This window comes from Agrilus planipennis, unplaced genomic scaffold, assembly GCF_000699045.2.
Source record: "Agrilus planipennis isolate EAB-ADULT unplaced genomic scaffold, Apla_2.0 scaffold339, whole genome shotgun sequence".
Classification (NCBI taxonomy): domain Eukaryota; kingdom Metazoa; phylum Arthropoda; class Insecta; order Coleoptera; family Buprestidae; genus Agrilus; species Agrilus planipennis.
In genome coordinates, this window is record NW_020439690.1 from 48,237 (window position 1) to 57,818 (window position 9,582).

The 9,582-nt window shown below is 35.3% G+C and overlaps 1 protein-coding gene and 1 long non-coding RNA gene across 2 annotated transcripts in view; one reads left to right on the plus strand and one right to left on the minus strand.

Moving 5' to 3' along the window:
* LOC108742294 overlaps positions 1-9,582 on the plus strand; it is a 136,120-nt gene that overhangs the window by 17,444 nt on the left and 109,094 nt on the right. The window contains exon 2 of the long non-coding RNA XR_003232106.1: positions 3,607-3,688. This is a non-coding gene — a long non-coding RNA (uncharacterized LOC108742294). The remainder of the gene's footprint in view (positions 1-3,606; positions 3,689-9,582) is intronic.
* Positions 1-9,582, minus strand: part of LOC108742293 (homeotic protein distal-less) — a 119,713-nt gene that overhangs the window by 13,772 nt on the left and 96,359 nt on the right. The window lies entirely within an intron of this gene.

The following is a 9,582-nucleotide window of genomic DNA, read 5'->3' on the forward strand; positions in this document are numbered from 1 at the left end:
GGCAGAAACAGGAGTTAGGAGGGGTAGAGGTAGACCTAGATTAGATTACTATTCGCAAATAGTTAAGGATGTGGGTTGTTCTAGTTTTAGGGAAATGCGAAGTTTAGCTCAGGATAGGAAAGAGTGGAGGTACGTGTCCAAGCAGTCTTAGGACTGACGACCTTATGATGATAATGATGATACTCATATTCTAGGTTTACCGATTTTGTATTGTTTCAGCAGGTAAAACCTCAATACATTTTGAACCAAATGTTGGATAATAATATGACAAGATTTGAATATAATATGGTCACATCCTGATACATCCACATTATGACTTGTATCACAATATATGGTCATTATTAAGTAGCAAAGTTGAAGAGTTGTCATTTTGGATGATATTTTTACTCATAGTCCCGTCACGTAGTAGATAAGTAACGATGTCAGGTCTTTAATTAAACGCACGCAAATGAATGACAGAAGTCATGAAACCTGTTGCGAACGTGTATGTTGTTCGCCGTCACCGCCAACGGCGATATTTATTTTTAATGAATTTCAATTCAGAATTTAATATGCGTCTTTGTAGGTACCAGTAACGCAACAACCAACGGCTGGTTTTCTTTAAAATGCCGCATGTATAAAATACATTTTATAATATTAACAGTAACCACACGCTTGGTATTAAGCCAAAATCGTAAAATATTCCCAACTATTGGAATTACCCTCTGTAATTCTGTTTGTTTCAAATCAGAAAGTAAAAACACAAATTTTGCGCTTTTGGTTTACTGCCAACTTTCAACTGTTCGTTACGTAGTAACATGAATTAAGAAACTACATGTTCTTTAAAATTACTTTTGCGTATTCATTAATTGCATGAATATTATCAAATATTTTATAAGTATGCAAATAATAATTAATTCATGATCTACCACTTGAAAATGTTGCAAAACGAGTTTTCTACTTAAACCATTGAGTTAGAATTTTCTGTTTATTTCAACTTTTATTAAAGCGATATTACTAAAAGCTCAAATATAATTATTAATAGCACTGCCACATTTAGACGTATTTATACGTGATAGTGGTTAAAATCCCATTAAAATTATAACCAGATTATTGTTCGTAAATAGTTGGAGATGCTTGGGTCAATATGGGAAGAAGGGGATGTGCGCGTCTCATCAGTCTTTGGGTTAAAAATCATATCAATCGGCACAGTGGAAGCACGTGTCCAACCACTCCTTGACATAAAACCTCTATGATAATGATGATAGACATTTAGAATTACTTCCTTTCTGATTCCAACCTAAGCAATGAAAGTGCGTGTCCAATCAGTCCTTAAGCTAAAGACCCTGTGATAATAATCCACATTTAGAATAATTCCCTGACTACTTGATTCCAACCGGCAAGGTGGAAATAATAAATTTCCAACCAGTCCTTGAGCTAAAGACCTTGTGTTGATAATCGAAATTTACAGTTATTTCCTGAGTATCTGATCTGATCCCAGTCGGCACTGTGAAAGCGCGAATCCAACCAGTCTTTGACATAAAAATCTTATGATGATGATGATCCACATTTTGAATTACTTCCTGGTCATCTGATTCTAACCGAAGCAGTGAAAGTGCGTGTCCAATCAGTCCTGAACTAAAGACCTTGTGATTATAATCCACATTTGTGGTTATTTCCTGACTGCCTGATTCCAACCGGCATGGGGGAAGTAAATTTCCAACCAGGCCTTGAGTTACAGGCCTTATGTTCATGATCCACATTTGGAGTTACTACCTGACTATTTGGTTCCAATTGGCACAATGGAAACGCTTCTCCAACGAGTCCTTGACATAAAAACTTTATGATGATGATAATCCACATTCTTAAGTACTTGCTGACTATCTGATTTCAACTGGCTCAGTGGAAACGCGTGTCCAACAAGTCCTTGAGATGAAAACCTTTTGATGATGATCCTCATTTAGAATTACTTCCTGGCTATCTGATTCCATCCGCCACAGTAGCAGTGCATGTCCCACCAGTCCTCTAGCTAAAGGCCTTATGATAATTCTCCACATCTGACTCCTGCTGTCATAGTGAAACTACTCGATCACACAACAAATACAATCAGTTAATCTTGATGATACGCAGGGCATTCCCGAAATGGCGAGAACGAGTAAATTACATATTAATATTCCATTTCTGTTAGTTGCTAGCTTGAGTTGCGAAAAAAAAGGAAGAAAATATTTACAAACATGTGAAGACCTTAAATACCCAATGTTTCAAAGATACGTCCGCGATAAATCTACGAACTGGCAAACAGGCAAGTTGGAAGGCTGATTGTGTAACATGAATAATGCATTTTCTCTGAATAGAAACACTCATTTAAATTTGATTGACAGGTGTACCTACATACACACGTACGCGTACACTTGTGTCGGATTGTAATATTTAACTGATTTACAGTAAGACCGTTCAAGGTTGGAATTATTGCAAAGATGTGAAGTTTGCGGAATGTTTATTATTATACGCACACGTTAATTACGCCAGAAAAATTCTACAAATAAAATATCATAAAGGGCAACACCAAATACAAGAATGCTTAAATATCTACATGACACCTTACAAGTTAATTATATATTTTTTTATCGACATATCAAGTATGCGCAATACTGGAGAAATACTGGTTGGAATCTCATTAAAATTACTGCAAGATTGCTTTTCGCTTCGATTAGTGCTTGCTTAGGTACATTGTAGTTGATCAGAGTTATCATTCCTGACATAATGTACGATTATGGATTCAGAGTTATCAAATTTCAAAACCCAAATAATACTAATGTACCTAGTCCAATTCCAACAGTTCGAGTTATTGTAAGTCATGCTCAAATCAGAAATGGAGATTGTTTCTTCTTTGCACAGGACTTTTCGATCAATGGAGTTTGACATATTTAAAGTTATAAAAGCTATTACGATAGGTTTAGGGAACTCCCCCGGGACGAATAAGGCTGGAATAAGGCATTAAAATGTGCCACTAGTCTGTTAGCTACTGATAAGAAAACATCTTCTGAGCTTTATCTGGTTAGGTCTTCATCTGAATTGTCCGATCAAAGTCTTATAATGGAATTCGTTGTTTTAACTTATCTTGTCTTAAGTTGTAGACTTCGTAACTTTTACCTTAGTTCTATAGTAGATCAAGACTTATCTGATCTATCTGGGTTTAAAAAGATTTATCTGATCTTTCACTAATCGATCACCCCTAGGTTGATCTTATTTGGACAGAGTAGGATTTACTTTATCTTGCACTAATAAAAGTCATACCTTTTATTTTCATCATAAAGTCTTCAATCCGAAGACAATTTCTTGAAACACCTTTTATTCTGATTAACGCAAAATATTTGAAATATATCCGTGGGTATCATGAAACTGTAATGTACTGGGGAAATTCTAGAGCTTAAGTTGAGTTCGGCATATAAAATTAAATCGAAATAATTATTCCTTTTTCTACATTGTCTTTAAAAAAGCGAACACTACAGTATTTGTCGATAAATAACGTATATGTATTATGAGACCAACTATCAAGGAATTATTTAAGGAAACTTATAACATGATAGTGTAAGTAACTTACTAAACATTTTTATTTTGTTTCAGGTAAATACCAAAGCAACTAGCCGTATGTCCATGTTAAGACTAAACGGATGCATCTCTGCTTAATAGACATCTCTCAGTAAAGGTAAGAAAATTAATGGATTACACTTAAATAGATAACGATCGCATGGTGCTTAGAGCTTTTTGCTGCTTTCAGCTTTTTTGTGAAGGTTTTTAATCGACATAAAGTTTACATTGTCTTATAAGAATCAAAGGTATTGGTGAGATTCAGAGCAATGATTCTGAATGGCGTATAATCAGTATCATTATAGTTCTATTCCAAATCATTTTTCCTGATAGAAGACACAAAGTTTAGAATTTTAGAAGTCACAATAAAACCTTTATACTATCATCCACCAATCGAATCAACAATATTTTATTATTGGCTTGACTGAAACCTGATAATGCCAAAGGCGAAACAATCATCCCTGATAACAGAATGGGACCAACAATTACAACATGTTTTTCTTTAGAAATCTCTCACACTAAAAAAGGAACTCTGTTAACGAAACATCAATAATATATTAAAAGGGTTTAACAAGTAGTTATTAATAAACAACTAGCGGAACGATTCTGTAACAATTAATTTTGCCGCGCCCATAACAGTGAGCGAGTGCATCAATTACATTATACATAGTATGTGCGTTGCCCGTCGGACATTGCGGGAAGAAACGGTCTTTTTTTAAGCGAAACGGTCGTGCGTGCTATGCGTAAACGCACCCTTTGCTCTCCGCACTTAATCAAAATGATTCATGTCAACGTTTAAGACAATTGAATTAATTTTCGACATGGGTAACCGTGGGTCTCGATTATTAGCGGCGTTTACAGTCGGTCGCGCTTCGAAAACCGTCTTATTTACGGCCCAATTTAGCAATTTATTTGGGGAAAAAAGGACCTCTCTGACCCGCTGGCCATTGTGTACACTCACTTGTTTTCCGCCATCGGATACAAAACGGTTTCCTATGCCGCCTTTATTTTTATTATTTCATAACAGTTGTCACTGTCGCGTTTAATCCGGGTGTTCTTCAAATAGAGCGGCATACCTCGTGTCAAAAGGATAATAAACACACATATATATGTAGAATAATCAATAGTGCATCGGCACATGTACAGGTAAAGCAAAATATTCGCCTGCTTGTTTCAAAACTAACCAAAATCTCAAAAATCTTTTCAATAACGCGTTGCACCCCTCCTCGAAAGCTTTGCATGTAATTAGGGATGCACACATAGTAAAGAAAAATATCTTTGGTTTGATGTAGCAATGTTTTTAAAAAAACAGTATCGATGTCAAAAACATCGACCCTAAAAACATCCATGCATCGGAAGATCGATGTTTTTTACTTGCACAATACACAGTTTTACAGAAATACTATCTAAAAGATAGTCAAAATAAAAAGTAACATTCAATTATTAAAACATCAGTAATATTCACTTAAAAATCTTCCAAATTTATTGAGTATTTAGACTCCTGTTTACTGTCCTTCTGTTCAAGACAAAACATTAAAACAAAAATTTAAGCAGGCGTTGTTCTGTGTGTGCTAGGCATAGCCGGAAAGCACAGATGTAATCATTGTTTCAAATTAGATACATCGATGACAAACATGGATGTTTTTGACACAACCGTGGATGTTCCAGAATCATCAACGCGTCGTTTGCATCCTCACATGAAACAGAACAGTTCTAAGTTTAAAATAATTCGAAGTGGTCTGTATTTTGTCGAAACTGCCAGACGCGGATCGCGATTTCGATCTTTTTGGATCTCATCAGCGCGTCGCAGGCAGCCCGACAGAACACAGGCCGACTTTTACCTGCTGTCTTAACAGTGCGTTTCAGAAAATACTACAAACGGCGCAGTAAACGCCATCTGTAGCAATTCGTTTTCAGCAAGTAGATATCCACACAAGTCGACCTTGTTGGAGTATACGTAATCCTAAAATGTAGCATCGTGCTACAGATGGCGTTTACTGCGCCGTTTGTAGTATTTTCTGAAAGTTCTAAGTTTGTTAACAGTGTATAAATATATAATAATGACAGTGGCTCTAGCAACTAGTAGTTCGTCTTCTCTAATTATATTTGTCGATTTCTCCCTGGTGAAAAAGCTTAGGTCACTCACTCCTGACGACTTCTCTTTCGTGTCTGATTGAAATTGGTTCAGCTACTTCTAAGATATGCTCTCGTCGACATTACTGACCTGACCTTATCCAAAAAATGAAAAATCGTCAAAAACAAACATAAATGTATGTTCATGGATAATTGGTCACCCTGTATAGTCGTGGGAAATAATATACCGCTACTATAAAATGATGATGTTTACTATCGTTTGTGTGGTGCTCTGTCATGTGGAAAACGGAAACGGTGCGCTTGAGCGAGCCACTCGACTGAAAATATTTTTTCTCCCGCATTTGCATGTTTAAAAAATGGTCCGGAATGTAAAAGTGGTTGTGTGCAGGTACGTTGCAATGGAAGATACGCAGAAAGATACGGGATTGTATGTAAAAATGTCTAAATAATTGCGCACTCTTTAACCGGCCGATGAAGTAGTTTAATTTGTTAATTTATTTATTAACTTAGTGCCTGGTGCTTTATCAACACGGTCCACAAAATTAACTGCTGTATTTATTTTGAAAATTGCCTATAGACACTGAATATCTCTTCTGTCTTTGTTTTCTACATCATCATCCTCGTAACGTCTTCAACTTCCACTTATTCATATCTTCAGTTTTCGTCGCTCTCGAAAACTACAGCTATCTACCATTTGCTAACGGTACCTAATATATATCCTAGATCTACCTCTAGTCCTCTTAACTCCTGTTTCTGCTTCTGTTTCTAATTAGTCCTTCGTCTATCTCGCCTGTTTTTCATTGACTCCCATAACGCTCTCTGTACTCTTATAAATCCTTTCTATATGCTAATATTTCCTTGTATGTCTAACTCTAAATATCCCCTGTCTTTAACACTATCAATCGCATCTTCAATAGATAAATTTAAAACTGGTGGCAGCTATGTAATAATGGACATCCTTGCCTAACTGCTCTCCTAATATTTACTTCTCCACGATGTTGCTCAAATTATATTGTATTGTATCCCTATATCTCACCCCTACATCCTTAAGTATTTTAGCATCCTTTCCCATTTAACATCATCAAAAGCTTTTTCTAAATCTACGAATCTATATATATACTCTCTCTTTTCCAATTGTTATCCGTAAAGCTAAAGCATGTTCCTCTATTTCTTATAAACCTTAATTAATCATCATTTCTTCTACTCTATTTTTCATCCTTCTCTGCATGATTCTAATTATGATTTTTGACGTTAAGGTAATTGTTCTTAAAAATCCTCTTAACTTTCCAAGCCTCTCGATTGTAGTATGGCCTAATTCAGCCCCTAATCCTGCAATTTTTTTTTCCTACCAAAATAAAACTTGGTCAACTTTAATTCAGAATTAATATAACAGTTCACCTTACGATTTCGTCGATGAATCAATGTATCAATGAATGTTGAGTAACCTAATAAGAAAGAGCTAATTGAGCAACTTAACTGTCTGAAGTCCATCTGATGCCATCATCAATCGTTACTTAATTAACGCCAATTTTAATTGGTATTTAAACTGTTAACATCGACACAAAGAACTCATTACACACAAACTTCTTTAGTCAATCACGAACGAATTCGTCAAAGAAAATGTGTGTCAGGTGTGTACGAACATTTTCAATAAAACCATTTCGAACGTTCATTATCTTAGATAAATAATCAATCAGTATAAACTGCTTCGTCATCGATTTATTCGTTCTTAATACGGTGCTCTGGTATTTATTGCGGTCTCCTTCCTGCGCCAATAAAATCGAATCGCATATTAAATTTATATTGTGTACTTTAAATGCATATCAACTGCATCCTCGATTGATTTATATAGTTATATCTTTTAACCTTCGCTTATTTATGATACAATTATTAATTAATTCCCTAATATAAATACAAACGTCGAGGCTTATTTATTTGTTGTTGCAATCCTGGGAAATCAATAGATTTTCTTGCTATTTCCACCGTTGGTTTCCGAAAGTTATAGGTAGAACATCTCATTGGATTCGTATAAGTATTTTTAGACCCAAAGCATATTTCAGCCCTAACAAATTCTTATTCAGGAACGTACCTGCATGTTGACGTCTTAAATTTTTTGGAAAATAGTCACTCCTATCCTAAGACAATCTTCGAATTTCTCGAATACTAAAAGATCCCACATCTCTCACATCTAACGTAGGTCCTTTTTTCGCCTCATTACTCCTGTTTCTACTTGAAATATGTCTTTAACTACTCCTTCATGTATCAGAAGATGTCCTACCATCAACCGAGCGGCATGGCCTAGAGGCCTAGACCATTGCTTAGCATTCGCGAGGACGCCGGTTCGATTCCGGGTCCGTCTGCCTTGGTCCAAGTTTTTCTGTGGTTTCCTTGAGTCACTTAGGCAAATGCTGAGGCAGTAATATTCCACAGATAATCATTCACTCTCTTCNAAATTTCAATTCAGTGTTAGTAAAACAACGTTATGAGTGTAATATATTTATCCGTACTAATTGGTGCTGTAATTGTTAATGAGGAAGTTTAATCGGCGCAATAATAACAGTAATAATTATATTAGACATATTGGTATTATACTTAATTTATTTAGTGCACATGAAATCGGCTTCTGATTTTTCATTTTTCCAAGACCGCAGCCTCACCGCGGACACGGGTAACGACCGCAAAACAATTGTTGGACAGTTAGGCACACTTATATCTATATATATTTTGTGTTTGTATCTATTGACAAATGGGCAAGACATCAAAGACACCAAGAAACGATTTAAACGTACTTTCACCTCCATATAATTAAGAAACCAAATGCATATTGATTAAATGAGTGAAGGAAATGCAAATAACAAGCATATTGACGCATACGATTCATATATGTACATATTTACTGGCGGTTATTTACGAAATTTGCAGTATCAATTTGAAACAAAACAAAAACAACAACAAAGAAAAACAAGAAAACGCAATAGTTTGTGGTAAACTTAAAATAAGGACCTGTCAAGGTTGTCTAATTTTAGGAATTTCTTTTAAGGTGCTAATGTGGAATGCATATGAGGGTGATGTATTAGGATAAGCTGGAAAACTCAGAATTTCCATCATTTTATATAAAACGTTAATTGAATTTGGTTTTCTAAACGTTTTGACCATTATAATTCCTGAATGCGGATAAACCCAATAAGTTCTAATGTGAATTTACGTAGATTATCCTAGTGCAACTGGGTACTCTAAGTAATCGTTTATAATTTATAACTTTACTACTATGTTTGAGTAATATAATTTTTGTAGGTGTGTTTTCGTACAATGTCAAGAAAAACCTTATCAATAGATTTACTCATCGTGTATTTTTTTATATTATTTTATTATTATTGTCGAGGTTTTCTTTTCGATTTCATTTTTAGGTTCTAATGTTTATTTCCTTTGAAAGGTCTTTCATACAGAAAAGCGTAACAGTCCTAATCATATTCATATAAGGCGGATATTGTTAGGACTTTAGTAGGATAAAGGTTGTCCCTATCAGGTCCATGATCACAATTTCTAGTCGGGACTGCTTAAATACCTAACGCCCCTATAGTCCGAATTTTCATTCTACTATGGATTCCGGCCGTGAAGGCCTTTGTTCGTATATTTAATTTTGAGTTAATAGAAACATGTGCTATCTATCACTAATCCTAGTAATGAATTTGTTTGGGTTTGTTTAAAGTTTGGATAAGCCTGATAAGCTACAAAGCCCTGCAGTTGATTTTGTGGTTCATATACTCATGAAGTGGCTGATTTTAGATACCTAGGAAGTCAGATAAGTCAGGATGGAAGGAGTAGTAGGGATATAAAGCAGAAGATAGCGCAGGGTCGTGTCGCCTTTAATAAAAAGAAGTCACTTCTATGCTCGCGAACGGTTAATTTAGAAATTCG